At 40.4% G+C, this 13,808-nt stretch overlaps 1 protein-coding gene and 1 pseudogene across 1 annotated transcript in view; one reads left to right on the forward strand and one right to left on the reverse strand.

Moving 5' to 3' along the window:
• The window catches only part of THSD7B (thrombospondin type 1 domain containing 7B), a 747,617-nt gene that overhangs the window by 631,757 nt on the left and 102,052 nt on the right, over positions 1-13,808 (reverse strand). The window lies entirely within an intron of this gene.
• LOC132238778 (procathepsin L-like) lies at positions 4,881-5,852 on the forward strand (annotated as a pseudogene).

A 13,808-nucleotide genomic window follows, 5' to 3' on the forward strand; every position in this document is an offset into this window, starting at 1 on the left:
TCAGGGCTGCTGGCCAGGGCCTCCTTTCCCTGGCTGCCTGCTGCCAGCCAGGGGGCCTCCCTTCATTCCATGCTGCCCCCTGGTGGTCATCACACGTCATAGCGAGTGATCCAACTCCCAGTCTAGCTCCCGCGGGGACACTTCTCATATTAGCCATACATGACAAAGTAAACTTTAAACTAAAAATGGCACAAAGAGACAAAGAAGATTATTATACCATGATAGAGGGGTCAATACATCAAGAAAATATAATAATTGTAAATAGTTACGAACCCAACATTAAAGCATCTAAATATTTAAAGCAAAAACCAACAGAGTAAAAATGTAAAAAAAACAGTAACAATAATAGTTGGGGACTTAAATATCCCACTCTCAACAATGGGTAAAGAATACAGACAGAATGAATAAGAAAACAGGGGATTTGAATAACACTAGAAACCAAATAAATATAGCAGACATAAATAGAGCATTAAATTAATCATCAGCAGACTACACATTCTTTTTTTTATAGTTTATTGATTTTTTACAGAGAGGAAGGGAGAGGGATAGAGAGTTAGAAACATCGATGAGAGAGAAACATCGATCAGCTGCCTCCTGCACACTCCCTACTGGGGATGTGCCCACAACCAAGGTACATGCCCTTGACGGGAATCGAACCTGGGACCCTTCAGTCCGCAGGCTGAGGCTCTATCCACTGAGCCAAACCAGTTAGGGCAGAATACACATTCTTAAGTTCACATGGAACATTTTCTAGAATAAGCCATATGTTAGGCTACAAAACAAGTCTTAGCAAATTCAAGAAGATTAAAATCAAATTGAGTATTCTGTCTGACCACATTGGCATGAAACTAGAAATCAAAGAAAACTAGAAAATTCACAAACACATGGAAATTAAACAAAACTCTCCTGAACAACCAATGGATCCAAGAAAAAAAATTTAAGGGGATAGAAGAAAGTTTGTTGAGACAAACAAATTAGAAAAACAGCACAAAAGTACTTTGGGGATATAACAAAAGCAGTTCTAAGAGGGAAGTTCATAGCAAAACCACCTATATTAAGAAGCAAGAAATATCCTAAATAAAAAATCTAACTCTACACCTTAAGGAATTAAAAAAAGAACAATGTTAACAGAAGGAAGAAAATAATAAAGATTAGAGCAGAAAGTTTTAAAAATAGAGAACATAAAAACAATAAAAATGATTGGTTAGTTCTTTGAAATGATAAAGAAATTTGACAAACCCTTAGCTAGACTAATCAATGAAAATAGAAAAAAATAAATATAAATGGGGTAAGTACAATTTCTTTGAACCATAAAAATTCAAAGGAACTTAAGAGGCTAACAAACTGAACAATCTAGAAAAAAAATAGAAAAATTCTTGGAAACAAGCCACTTTTCAAGACTGAATCAGGAAGAAAAAGAAAATCTAAATATATCAATTATAGTAAGTACACTGAGTCAGTAATATCAATTCTCTCAACAAAGAAAAGATCAGAATGAGATGGCTTCACTGATGAATTTTATCAAACATTTAAATAAGAATTAACACCAATCCTTCTCAAAGTTTTCCAAAAACTGAAAAGGAGGGAATAACGCCTCACTCATTTTGAGGTAAGCATTATCCTAATACAGTGGGGCCTTGACTTACGAGTTTAATTCATTCCGTGACGGAGCTCGTAACTCAAATTACTCGTATGTCAAATCATAAAGTGAACGAGTGAGACACGTGATGCTGGGCTGATGTTGTGGCGTTCACTGTGACGTTCACTGCGCTAACTAGCGGTGGGGTATCTGAAGCTGGCTCGTAACCCGAATTTTAGCTCGCAACTCAAAGCAAAAAATCGGCCGAGAGATGGCTCATATCTCGAAAAACTTGTTAGTCAGGACACTCGTAAGTCAAGGCCCCACTGTACCAAAAACCAGGAAAGGATGCCACTAGAAAAGAACACAATAGGCCACTATCACTGATTAATATAGAGGTAAAAATTCTCAATAAAATACTAGCAAACCAAATTCAGTAGCACACTAAAAAGTTCATCTACCATGATCAAAAGTGGGATTTATCCCTGAAATGGAAAGATGGTTCAACATTATACCGGACATTAATGTAATGAAAGAAGCCCTAGCTGCTTTTGCTCAGTGGTTAGAGCATCGGCCCTGGGATTGAAAGGCTGTGGGTTCTATTCTGGTCAAGGGCATGTACCTTGGGTGTAGGCTCAATCCCGGCCCTGATCAATGCATGTACAGGAGGCAACCAATCGATGTGTCTCTCTCACATTGATGTTTCTCTCTCTGTGTCTCTATCCCTCCCTTCCACACTCTGTAAATATCAATGGAAAAATATTCTTGAGTGAGGATTAATAAAAAATAGAGAGAGAGAGAGAAAAGACTAATATGAACATCTCAATTGATAGAGAAAAATCATTTGACAAAAATTCAACATTCATTCGTGATAAAAACTCCTAACAAATTAACAGAAGGAACGTATCTCAACATAAAGGGTGACCACTTTTCCTGTCCCTAGTCAAAACAGTACCAGAAGTCCTAGCTAGAGCATTCAGTTAGGCAAGAAAAATATATCAAAGGTATGAGAACTGGAAAAAAAAAAAGTAAAATTGTCTCTCTTTGCAGATGGTATGACTTTTATATATTTAGAAAAAATCCTAAAGACTTAACAAAAAATACTGTTAGATTTAATCAATAAATTTGGTAAAATTGCAGGATATGAAGTTAACACACACAAATCAGCAGCCTTTCTATACACTAACAACAAGTCTCCTGCAAAAGAAATAAAGTAAATTGATCCCGTTTATATTTCATCTAAAACAAAAAGATATACTTAAATTTAACTAAGAGGTGAATGATCACTACTTTTAAAATGACAAGACATTGAATCTATAGATTCAATGCAAACCCTATTAAGAATCCAATAACATGTTTTACAGAAATTTAAAAAAGCTTTCCTAAAATTTATACGGAAGCACAAAAGACCCTGAATAGTCAAAGAAATCCTTAGAAAGATAACACAGGGGCACCTGCCCTGGCCCATGCTGCTGAAGGATTACGGGCTTGATTCCTGATCAAGGGAACATACCTGGTTGCAGGTTCGGTTGGGGCATGTACGGAAACAACCAATTGATGTCTCTCTCTCATATCAATGTTTCTCTCTCTTTCTCTCTTTCTCTCTCTTCCCTTCCCCTCCCTCCCTTCCACTCTCTCTGGAAAACAGTGGAAAAAATGTCCTCAGGTGATGATAAAAAGCAATAACAAACAGAAAGCATCACTCTCTGATTTCAAGCTATACTAAAAAGGTACAGTCATCCAAAGAGCGTGGTATGGCCAGAAAAACAGACAAACAGAGGAATGAGATAGAATTGGGAGCCCAGAAAGAAACCCAAGTATATACAGTTAACTAATATCTGACAAGGGAACCAAGAATAACAATGCAGAAAAGACAGTCTTTTCAACAAATGGTCCTGGGATAATTGGATATTCACATGTAAAAGTGAAACTGGACCATATCTTACTACATTCATATAAATTAACTCAAAATGGATTAAAGACTTAAATGTGAGACCTGAAACCATAAAAATCCTGAAATTAAACATAGGCATAAATCTCCTTGGCATGGGTCTTAATGATTCCTTTAATACAACACCTAAGCACAAGCAACAAAGAAAAAATAAACAAGTAGGACCACATCAGAGAAAGCTTCTGCATAGCAAAAGAAACCAGCAACAAAACGAAAACTTACACAGTTGCCAAAAATATCTGTAAACAATATATCTGATGCGGGGTTAATATTCAAACAATGTGAAGAACTCATACAATTCAATAGCAAAACAAAACAAAACAATTTTAAAAATGGGTAAAAAAGATCTGAATATTCATGTCTCCAAAGAAGATACACAAAAGGCCAACAGGTGCATAAAACGACATTCAACATCACTAGGTATTAGGGAAATGCAAATCAAAACACAATGAGAGCTATTCTCATGCCTGTTACAATGGTCATCATCAGATAGTGTAATTTTCCCTGTGAAGTGAAGTATCCTGTTCTTTTGTAGTTCACTGTTTTCAATCCATGATAGGGGCACATTAGTGGACTTTAATAACATCCACTAACCTCTAACTAAGCAAATGTTTTCTTAAGAAAAATAATGTGATTTATTGAATAAAGAGCTATAACAGTTCTTCCAAAATAATGAATATGTGAGTGTGTATGTGTGTATGTGTGTGTATGTAAACGTGCACACTTCTAACTTTACACAAAGCCATCTTTGAAATCTCTTTTCAAAATATATTTTTATTGATTTTAGAGTGGAAGGGAGAGGGATAGAGAGACAGAAACATCAAGGACAAGAGAGAATCATTGATCAGCTGCCTCCCACCTGCCCCCTACCGGGGATCGAGCCCTCAACCCAGGCATGTGCCCTTGACCAGAATCAAAACTGGGACCCTTCAGTCCACAGGCCGACGCTCTATCAGCTGAGCCAAACTGGCCAGGGCCATCTTTGAATTCTTAGCATAATGACTTTTTTTTCTTTTGACTGAGGACAAAAATAATTTTCTACAAAATTATCAATTAATGTTGGATTTTCAGAAACTCTCCATCTTTTCACAATGGAGACACTAAAGCAAAATTGGAATTGCAACTGAGTGAACATTACCTTCAGGAGGCAGCACTGAGGGATGGGGAGGGGAAGGGCATTTCTTTGGCATCAATGGGAGAGGACAGACAGGTTATCATTTTGTGACTAGAAAATTCATAAAACCCCCATGATATTTTTAATAATGAGAAGTGATGCGGGGCCTTGGAAATCCCTGTACTCACACATGTCGACTGTGCTCACCAGTGGCTCCTGCAGCAGGTTTTTGAAACTGGAATCCTTCACTCATCCTGACTGCCCTCTGCTTGGGAACAGACGCTGCTGCTGCCAAACCCGGTCACAGTGTAGTTGCACAGTGGAACCAGTGGAGGGCGACACACTGGAAACTATGTACGGAGAATGACTAAGGATGGAGGAGAGCAGGGTGGGAGAAGAATACAAAATTGATTGTACTGCACCATCAGGAGCCAGGCCAAGGGAAACACCTTCACACCGCAATGAATGCCTTTGGTGACATGACCAATGAAGACTTCAGGCAGGTGTAGAATGCCCTCACACCAGAAACTCAGGAGGGGGACGTGTTCCAAGAACCTCCCTTAGCTGAGACCCCCGTCTGTAGATTGGAGAGAGAAAGGCTATGTAATTCCTCTGAGGGACCAGGGTCAGCGTGGTTCCTGTTGGGCTGGTAATGCAGCTGGTGCCCTTACAGATGTTCCAGAAAACAGGCAAACGTGTTTCATGGAGTGGACAGAACCTGGCAGACTGCTCTTAGTCTCAAGGCAATGAGGGCTGCGATGGTGGTCTAATGGATAATTCCTTCTATATGCTGAGGACAGCAAAGGCCTGGACTAAGAGGAATCCTATGCATATCACGTAAGGAATGAATCCTGCAAAAACAAGCCTGGGTTTTCTGCTGCCAATGACACTGGCTTTGTGGACACCCATGTGCAGGAGAAGCCCCTTACGAAGGCAAGTGTGGGGCCATCTCTGTTGCTATAAATGTGAGCTACAGATTTTTCCAGTTTTATGCAAAAGGCATTTATTATGAACCAGAATGCAGCAGCAAAGACCTGCGTCATGGTGTTCTGGTGGTTGGCTACGGCTTTGAAGGAGCAGAACTGCATAAGTATTGGATTGTCAAGAAAAGGGGTACAGCTTGGGGTATGGGTGTCTACATAAAAATGGTCAAAGACCAGAACAACCACTTTGGAATTGCCACCATGGTCAGCGAGGCTACTGTGTGAGGTGATGGTGATTAAGAGAGATGTGATTAAGAATAGAATATCCAGAGGAGAAATTTGATCTTATAACTCACCAGATCTTATTTTGTGGAATAAAACACTTTAATTACTGAAGATCCAAGCTGTGATTTAAATCGTGTGACATTTTACACTGGTACAATATTACCACTTCTTTAATTATTTGTGCAAACAGTTTTGTATGATTGACTTGCCTAATAACTTTTAAATGTTGATGTTTGAAAAGGATGTATAAAGTCTCATATTTTAAAATAAAGCTTACTTTCAAAGTAAAAAAAAAAAGGTAATGTAGCCTTAAAGTTAAAATGCTATAAAGTCAGATAAATGTCAGATTAGAATCTTAGTTGTGCCACAATGCATTGCTTAACTGTGGTATGTTATTGCACAGCTTTGTGACTTTTCCCTGGTCTGTATGATGGAACTGGTCAAGTTTAGTTCAGAATTAGCTGTGATGACTGACGATGCAAAGACAGCCCTAACGCAGAGTGGGTCTATGGTAAGTAGGTGCACTTAAGAATGTTTCTAGGAAGGAAGTCATCTGAAGACAATACTTTAAAGAAATTCATATGCAAGTCAGAGCCTTTTCAGTTCAACAAAGAAAGGGACCCTTTCATTTAATCATTTTGTATCTCAATGGCTGTCAGGCCAAACTTTGTATTTCTGCTTTATATCAAATAGGAGATACTTGGTCACTGACTTCAAGAATTTTGAACAATTCTTCTCTTATTATGCCCCTGATATCTTCTTAATCCACTCTTTAATTTCTGATAAGGTCAAGACAACACAGGAACCTGCTCCCTCTACCCTCTAAGTATTTAATCAGGCCGTTTCTCATTCTTGGAATGTCCGTCCCACTTTCTTCGGCAAAATCTTCAACCTGTGTCTTTCAAGATTTTTCTATAGGATCATGACTCCAGGGCAATCAAATTATGTCTCTGAGTTGCGAATGCTAAGCATTTATAACAAACAATCTATGGTGGCTTCCACTCCATCAACACAGCAAAACAGCACCCAGTTCAACTCTTCCCATGAGGCAGATCACCAGATAGTTGTTAACTGACTTACAAATCAATAAAGAGATTTCCTAGTGAAAAATGTTAAACATTTGAAGTTTATGTATGAGGTAACTATAGTCAACTAGATTAAAGACTGAGTTAGTCCACAGAGGGTTAATTTATTCAAATACTGTATAAATAAAGTTCAATGATTTCAACACGAGAGTCACTATCTACCTTTTATCTTCTAACTGAAATCTAGATATGATATAAGAAGTATAAGAAAAAATCTGAGCACGAAATGGAAAGTTAATATAATGCAGAGATATGCAATTTTTAAAGAAATGGGAATTTGGGGGACAGTATTAAGACAAAAGAGAGGGAAGAAAAAAAGAAATGGGAACAATGATATGGAGTCAAATATGTAGGGTGTCCCAAAAAATGTATACACACACTTTGAATAATTATAAAGGCAGTGTTTATTAAAATACATTTCATTTTCAAAAGTGAGCTATAATCTGTTAAAAGTATGTATACATTTTAGGGGGACACCTTGTATATAAACTAAGGCAGGAAACAGGAAAAAAAAATCTAGAGATGGACAATGACATTTAACTATAGTTAGTGAATTGTCAAGAATTCAATTTGTGTTAGATGTTATGGAGAATGATGGAAGACAAAGAGTAAAAGCCAATAGGTTCTTCCAAAACGTAAAAAATAACTGATGTGGGGAAAGTGCACAAACACAAAGAAAGTATTTTAAAACACCTCATGAGACAAAAGAGGAAGTATACACTGAGTGACCAGATTATTATGACCACCTGATGTTTGTCGGCAAATTAGCTATAATTTCACGCTGAAGTTGCTAGGGTCAGACCATTATAAATAGGGAAGCAGGTTGTTTACCATGGCAGTAGAAGTGATGTTTTTCTGAAGATATGGGTAAACAACACGATTTAACAGCCTACGAACGTGAGATATATTTGAATGTGAGTGGCCAGATTATTATGACCACCACATCAGTACTTCGTTGGGCCACCTTTTACCTTCAATACTGCGGCGATTCTTCTTGGCATTGACTCCACGAGATGTTGAAAGGTGATGCGAGGAATCTGACACCATGCCTGGTGAATAGCACTGTCCAGTTCTGTGAGATTGGATGGTTGTGGAACCAGCTGCCTGATGGTTCTTTTAACTTCATCCCACAAATGCTCAATTGGATTGAGATCTGGTGATTGTGGGGGCCACCTAAGCAAGGTAAAGTCTCCTTCATGTTCTTGAAACCACTCCTGCACAGTGGCATGGCGCATTGTCTTGTTGGAAGAAGCCATCTCAATTGGGATACACCAGTGGTTGGCAAACTGTGGCTCAGGAGCCACATGCAGCTCTTTGGCCCCTTGAGTGTGGCTCTTCCACAAAATACCGACTTCTGTGCATGGGCCACGATGTTTCAATCGCACTGTACATGCACGCCCGCACGTGGTATTTTGTGGAAGAGCCACACTCAAGGGGCCGAAGAGCCACACTCAAGGGGCCAAAGAGCTGCATGTGGCTCGCGAGCCGCAGTTTGCTGACCACTGGGATATACCATCAACATGATAGGATGAACTTGATCAGCAATGATACTTAGGTATGTTGTGCTATTCAGACGTTGTTCCACATGAATTAAAGGGCCCAAATCATGCCAGGAAAACATGCCCCCAACCATAACACTGCCCCCACCAGCTTGAAGGGTTGTGCTCATGCATGTGGGGTGGATGCTTTCATGCTGTTTCCGCCAAATTCTCACTCTGCCATCTGCATGATGCAACTGGAAACGTGATTCATCGGACCACATGACTTTTTTCCAATGCTCGACTGTCCAATCCTTGTGTTCCTGTGAATTGGAGACGTTTTATCTTGGTAACTGCAGACAGCAAAGGTGTTTGAACAGGCCTTTGGCTTCCATATCCCATACGATGCAGTGTACGGCTAATTTGCCTACAAACGTCAGGTGGTCATAATAATCTGGCCCTCACGTTCAAATATATCCCACGTTCAAAGGCTGTTAAATCATGGTGTTTACCCATATCTTCAGAAAAAAATCACTTCTACTGCCGTGGTAAACAACCTGCTTCCCTATTTATAATGGTCTGGCCCTCTAGCAACTTCAGCGCGAAATTATAGCTAATTTGCCCACAAACGTCAGGTGGTCATGATAATCTGGCCACTCAGTGTATGTGCTGAGATACAGCAGTTGAAAGGGAAGAACATGGACTCTGGAGTCTCCTATGTCCTATTCTGACACTGAAGGGTCTCATACTCTTGTGCAGCTCAGGTGACCCACTCTGAACCTCAGTCTCCTCATCTGTAATGATCTCGAAGATATTTAGAGTACTCTGTGATTCTAGTTCATTGGGGAGGCATAGCTCATAATCTTGATGTAAAACTTTTTGGAAGAAAATAATTTCGAGGAGGAACATAAAGGAGAGGTGTGAATGGATATTGACAAAGTGTTTAAAAGGAAATCCCAGGCAAAGCAAAAGTCATGTACAAAAGTCCAAGCTAGAAATGAGAGTCATATGTGTAAGGCAAAACTTATACCTGGTAGGTTTAAATGTGGGCTTAGAGAGAAATAACAGTAATGAGATGGAAAAGAAGTTAGGGACGTAGAGATTAGCTGCTCCATTGAAGACAGGGCAACAGCAAAAGCACATAGGAATAAAATAATAAAGACAGTATCTGGAGAATGAGCACAATTATTTCTTAAAGGCAAAAGGAAAAGTTTTGATCAAGGGGAACAATGAAATTGAAATGCAATTAAAAGTCAGGAAAGTTGCCCTACTGGCATGGTTCAGTGGTTGAGCATCAACCTATGAACCAGGAGGTCCCAGTTCAATTCCCTGTCAGGGCACATTCCCTGTCAGGGCACATTCCCAGGTTGTGGGCTCGATCCTTGGTGTGGGGTGTGCAGAAGGTAGCCTATCAATGATTCTCTCTCATCATTGATGTTTCTATTTCTCTCTCCCTCTCCCTTCCTCTCTGAAATCAATAAAAATATGTTTTAAAAAAAGTCAAAAAAGTAGAAAGAATAGATCTTGGGTTGGTAAATAGGAGATAAAAGTAAGTGGGAGTAAGAAAAAGAATGAGTAGGTGATTTAGAAAAAGTAGATTAAGGTTAGGACATAGATAAATAGTCAAATATTTGAGCATTCCTTCTGAATTGGAGCCTTCAGCATGGCATGAGAATGGGCATTTCAGGGTCATTAAAACAGCCAAGAGAGTTTGGCTTCTGCCATTGCTTTAGCTGCCAAACTCAAAGCATCTCTAAGCAGGACAAGTGCAGAAGAGGAAGTGAAATTGTTGGAGATTTCTGATGAAATATTTCTTCCTCCTGAGGCCAAAACCAATTAATTGGTCTATAATTGGTCTTCTGGCGGTACTGAATGCAATGCAATCTTAACAAGAATTATCTTAGCTAACATTTAGGGAACCCTCCATGCACCGGGAACCATGCTGTGTTTAAAGGCATAATTTCATTTAGTGATTCCTATGAAAGGATAAAGTAAGATGTACATGGCCAGAAAATATGACTCCATCCTGTTAATCGCATCTTCATTTGCATATGAAAGTCAACCATCCTCATGAGGAAGAGTATTAAAAAACCTGGTGCTGAGGGCAAAAGAATACTCTTCCTGAGGTGTCAGCACACAGGAAAGTACCTGGAGAAGCATCATTATCACCTCACACAGGAGAGTCCAAATGAATCCACAGCATTAAAAAGAAATCAGGGAAATGCTAAACTGGAAAGGACTGCAGTGCATGAAAGTTAAATGAGACAATATAATAGAACACACGCTCTAACACCTTCAGCCTCTCATTTTTATTCAATAATGTAAACACAATATTTTCACCTGGAGGGTGGATGAGGAACAGCTGAGGATAGCTTAGTTCTCATGAGCAGTAAAATAAAGAAACATCACTCATATTTATAATTAACTAGATTGTCTGTAACAACTATGGGAGACACCCTTTAAAATGCAATGGCTGGCTGTTGAGGTTTCCTTCTTGTCAAAATAAAATAAAATTAAAGCAACTGCAAAGGTATTTCTCTGATTAATGTTTAAAACACATTTACTTTAGCATAAGCTCACATTTTCATGTAAAGTCTTAATTTGATCGTAATTAGCACAGACTACAGGACTTAATTAGGACTAATCATTCCTTAATGCAATCAGAATCCCAGAAGAACAATATAAACAGATTTTTATTGGTATTAGTGATGCAAACTTGTAAACTATAGAGCCAATTAACCTGTGACAATGCTTCCAATATCTATAATAACAAAAGCGTAATAAAATGCTAATTAGACCAGACAGCCGAACGACCTTCTGGATGTCATTCCGGACATCCTCCCAGACGACCTTCTGGATGAAGCCATGGTGGTGGGGGCCAAGGCAGAGGCAGTTAGGGGCGACCAGGCAGACTGGTTAGGGGTGATCAGGCAGGCAGGCAGAGTGGTTAGGGGCAATCAGGAAGGCAGGAGAGCACTTAGGGGCTATCAGGCAGACAAGTGGTTAGGGACAATCAGGCAGGCATGCAGAATGGTTAGGGATGGTGGTGGGGGCCAAGGCAGAGGCAGTTAGGGGCGACCAGGCAGACTGGTTAGGGGTGATCAGGCAGGCAGGCAGGCGAGCGGTTAGGAGCCAGCAGTCCTGGATTGCAAGAGGGATGTCCAACTGCCAGTTTAACCTAAACTGGCAGTCAGACATCCCCTGAGCGGTCCCGGATTACAAGAGGGTACAGGCCAGGCTGAGGGATCCCCTCCACCCCATGCACGTATTTTGTGCACTGGGCCTCTAGTATAAAATAAAGATAAATGATGGGTGCATTACCAAACAGTTCCATGAGTACACTAGGAACATGGTAACAGAGTTCATCATCAAACCCCACAGGGTCAGTTTTCCTTCTTCTGGGCTACAGATAGCAGTCACAACTGGACTGCATAGTAAAATATGCTACCTCTTAATGACATTAGGCATGAAAAGACTTTCAAGACATTCCAGGTTCTATGATGTCGACATAACTCCCTGGTTAAATTCTGATAGGTAAGAAAAATCTACAATTTCTAGGTCATGTAACAAAATTGTTTTAATCCCTTTCATTTTGAAAAGTTAAACTTCCAAGAGAAGTGTGTGTGTGTGTGTGTGTGTGTGTGTGTGTGTTCGCGGGGCGGGGGGTGGGGGAGCTTAGTAAACATGTCTGCTTTATAAGTTTCAGAGTATAACAGCAACTGTTTTTCTTCTGTCCATTACATCCTAACTTTATGTGTTTGCTCCTTCAGCCTCATGAAATGGTTTTTAACTCCCCTGAAGGGGAACTTGTAGCCAATATCAGCAGTTAGACATTCCTGTTACAATTTATGAAAAGACAGGAAATGTAATTTGTCTTAACATAGAACTCTCTAATAATAAAATGTCTCCCTGGAATTAGAATCCACCCTAAAATACCTGGAATATTTCACACACTTCAATTGGAAACTTCAACTGTTCTATATATTCATTTCCATAAAGTGCCAGACTGAACACATCAGCACAGGATAGGTCCTCTGGACGAAGCTTTGAAACAAAGGGTAAAAGTACAAATTGGCACACAACTTCGACTGCACCAAGATTACTTCCCAGCTGGAATTTAGCAAGACATTAACAGGGAGGTGCGATCTTTGAAATATGTAGTCTAAACAGTATGCTCAGATTTCTAAACTGTTGTGGGTTTCTCCTCACAATGTTGCAGATTCAGAGCAGCTTGCTGCTGAGACAGATGCCCAAATCATATGCTAGGGGGGTAGGGGAGCAGACTTCTAGATTTGGTGAACTAATTAGTCCCTTACCTCCTGCCACAGTTTGTCAGGACTTCCAGGATGAGTTCAGTCAAGTTCATATTGATGTGCAAATAGGATAAATCAAAGCTACTGCCATGCCTGAACAAATAACAAGAGTTCTGACTTACATCAACCCCCCTCCACCTTTACCCAGAGCTTTTCTAGTTGTTCTTTTTTTATTTGTTTGTTTTTGTTTTTTCAGTAAACATACACATTCTTCATGATCACCTTTTTTTTTTTTTATTAAAAATGACTTAACAGAGCCAATTAGAAGGATTCACCAGAAATTTCTAAAAAAACATGTTTATTTGAGATAGTTGTATGGTTTCGACTTTAGGTATCAAGTAGTAGTTATCTCCTTTGTGGCCAGAAGAGTAGGGCGAGATTGCAAAACATGGTTGTTGTCTTTATGCAACTTCCAGTGTCTCCTGAGGAAACACTAGGCTCTCATTAAACAGTTGATAACTCTTGAGGTAAAATACAATTAGTCCCTAATTAAGGAACACAGAAAATAGGATCTTCATCCAGGCTTAAGATTAGAATAAAAGGGAAGCAGAGGTGTGTGTGTGTGTGTGTGTGTGTGTGTGTGTGTGTGTGTGTATGTTGGGGATTATTATTTCAACTAGGGGCCTGGTGCACGAAATTCGTGCACTGGGAGTGTGTGTGTGTGGGGGGGGGGTGGGTTGTCCCTCAGCCCAGCCTGCCCCTCTCATATACTGGGAGCCCTCAGGCGTTGACCCCCATCACCCTCCAATCGCAGGATCGGCCCCTTGCCCAGGCCTGACGCCTCCGCCAGAGGTGTCAGGCTTGGACAGGGGACCCCCATCTCCCCCCAGTCACTGGCTCTGGCCCCCACCCAGGCCTGAGGCCTCTGGCCCAGGAATCGTGCCTGGGCAGGGGACCCCCATCTCCCTCTGATCGCTTGCTCCACCCCCCGCCCAAGCCTGACGCCTCTGACCCAGGCTTCAGGCCTGGGCAAGGGGACCATCATATCCCCCCAATCCCCGGCTCAGCCCCCCACCCAGGCCTGATGCCTCGGCCAGAGGAGTTGACCCTCATCACCCTCCGATCACCAATCACCGGATC

Source organism: Myotis daubentonii, chromosome 7 (assembly GCF_963259705.1).
Source record: "Myotis daubentonii chromosome 7, mMyoDau2.1, whole genome shotgun sequence".
Classification (NCBI taxonomy): domain Eukaryota; kingdom Metazoa; phylum Chordata; class Mammalia; order Chiroptera; family Vespertilionidae; genus Myotis; species Myotis daubentonii.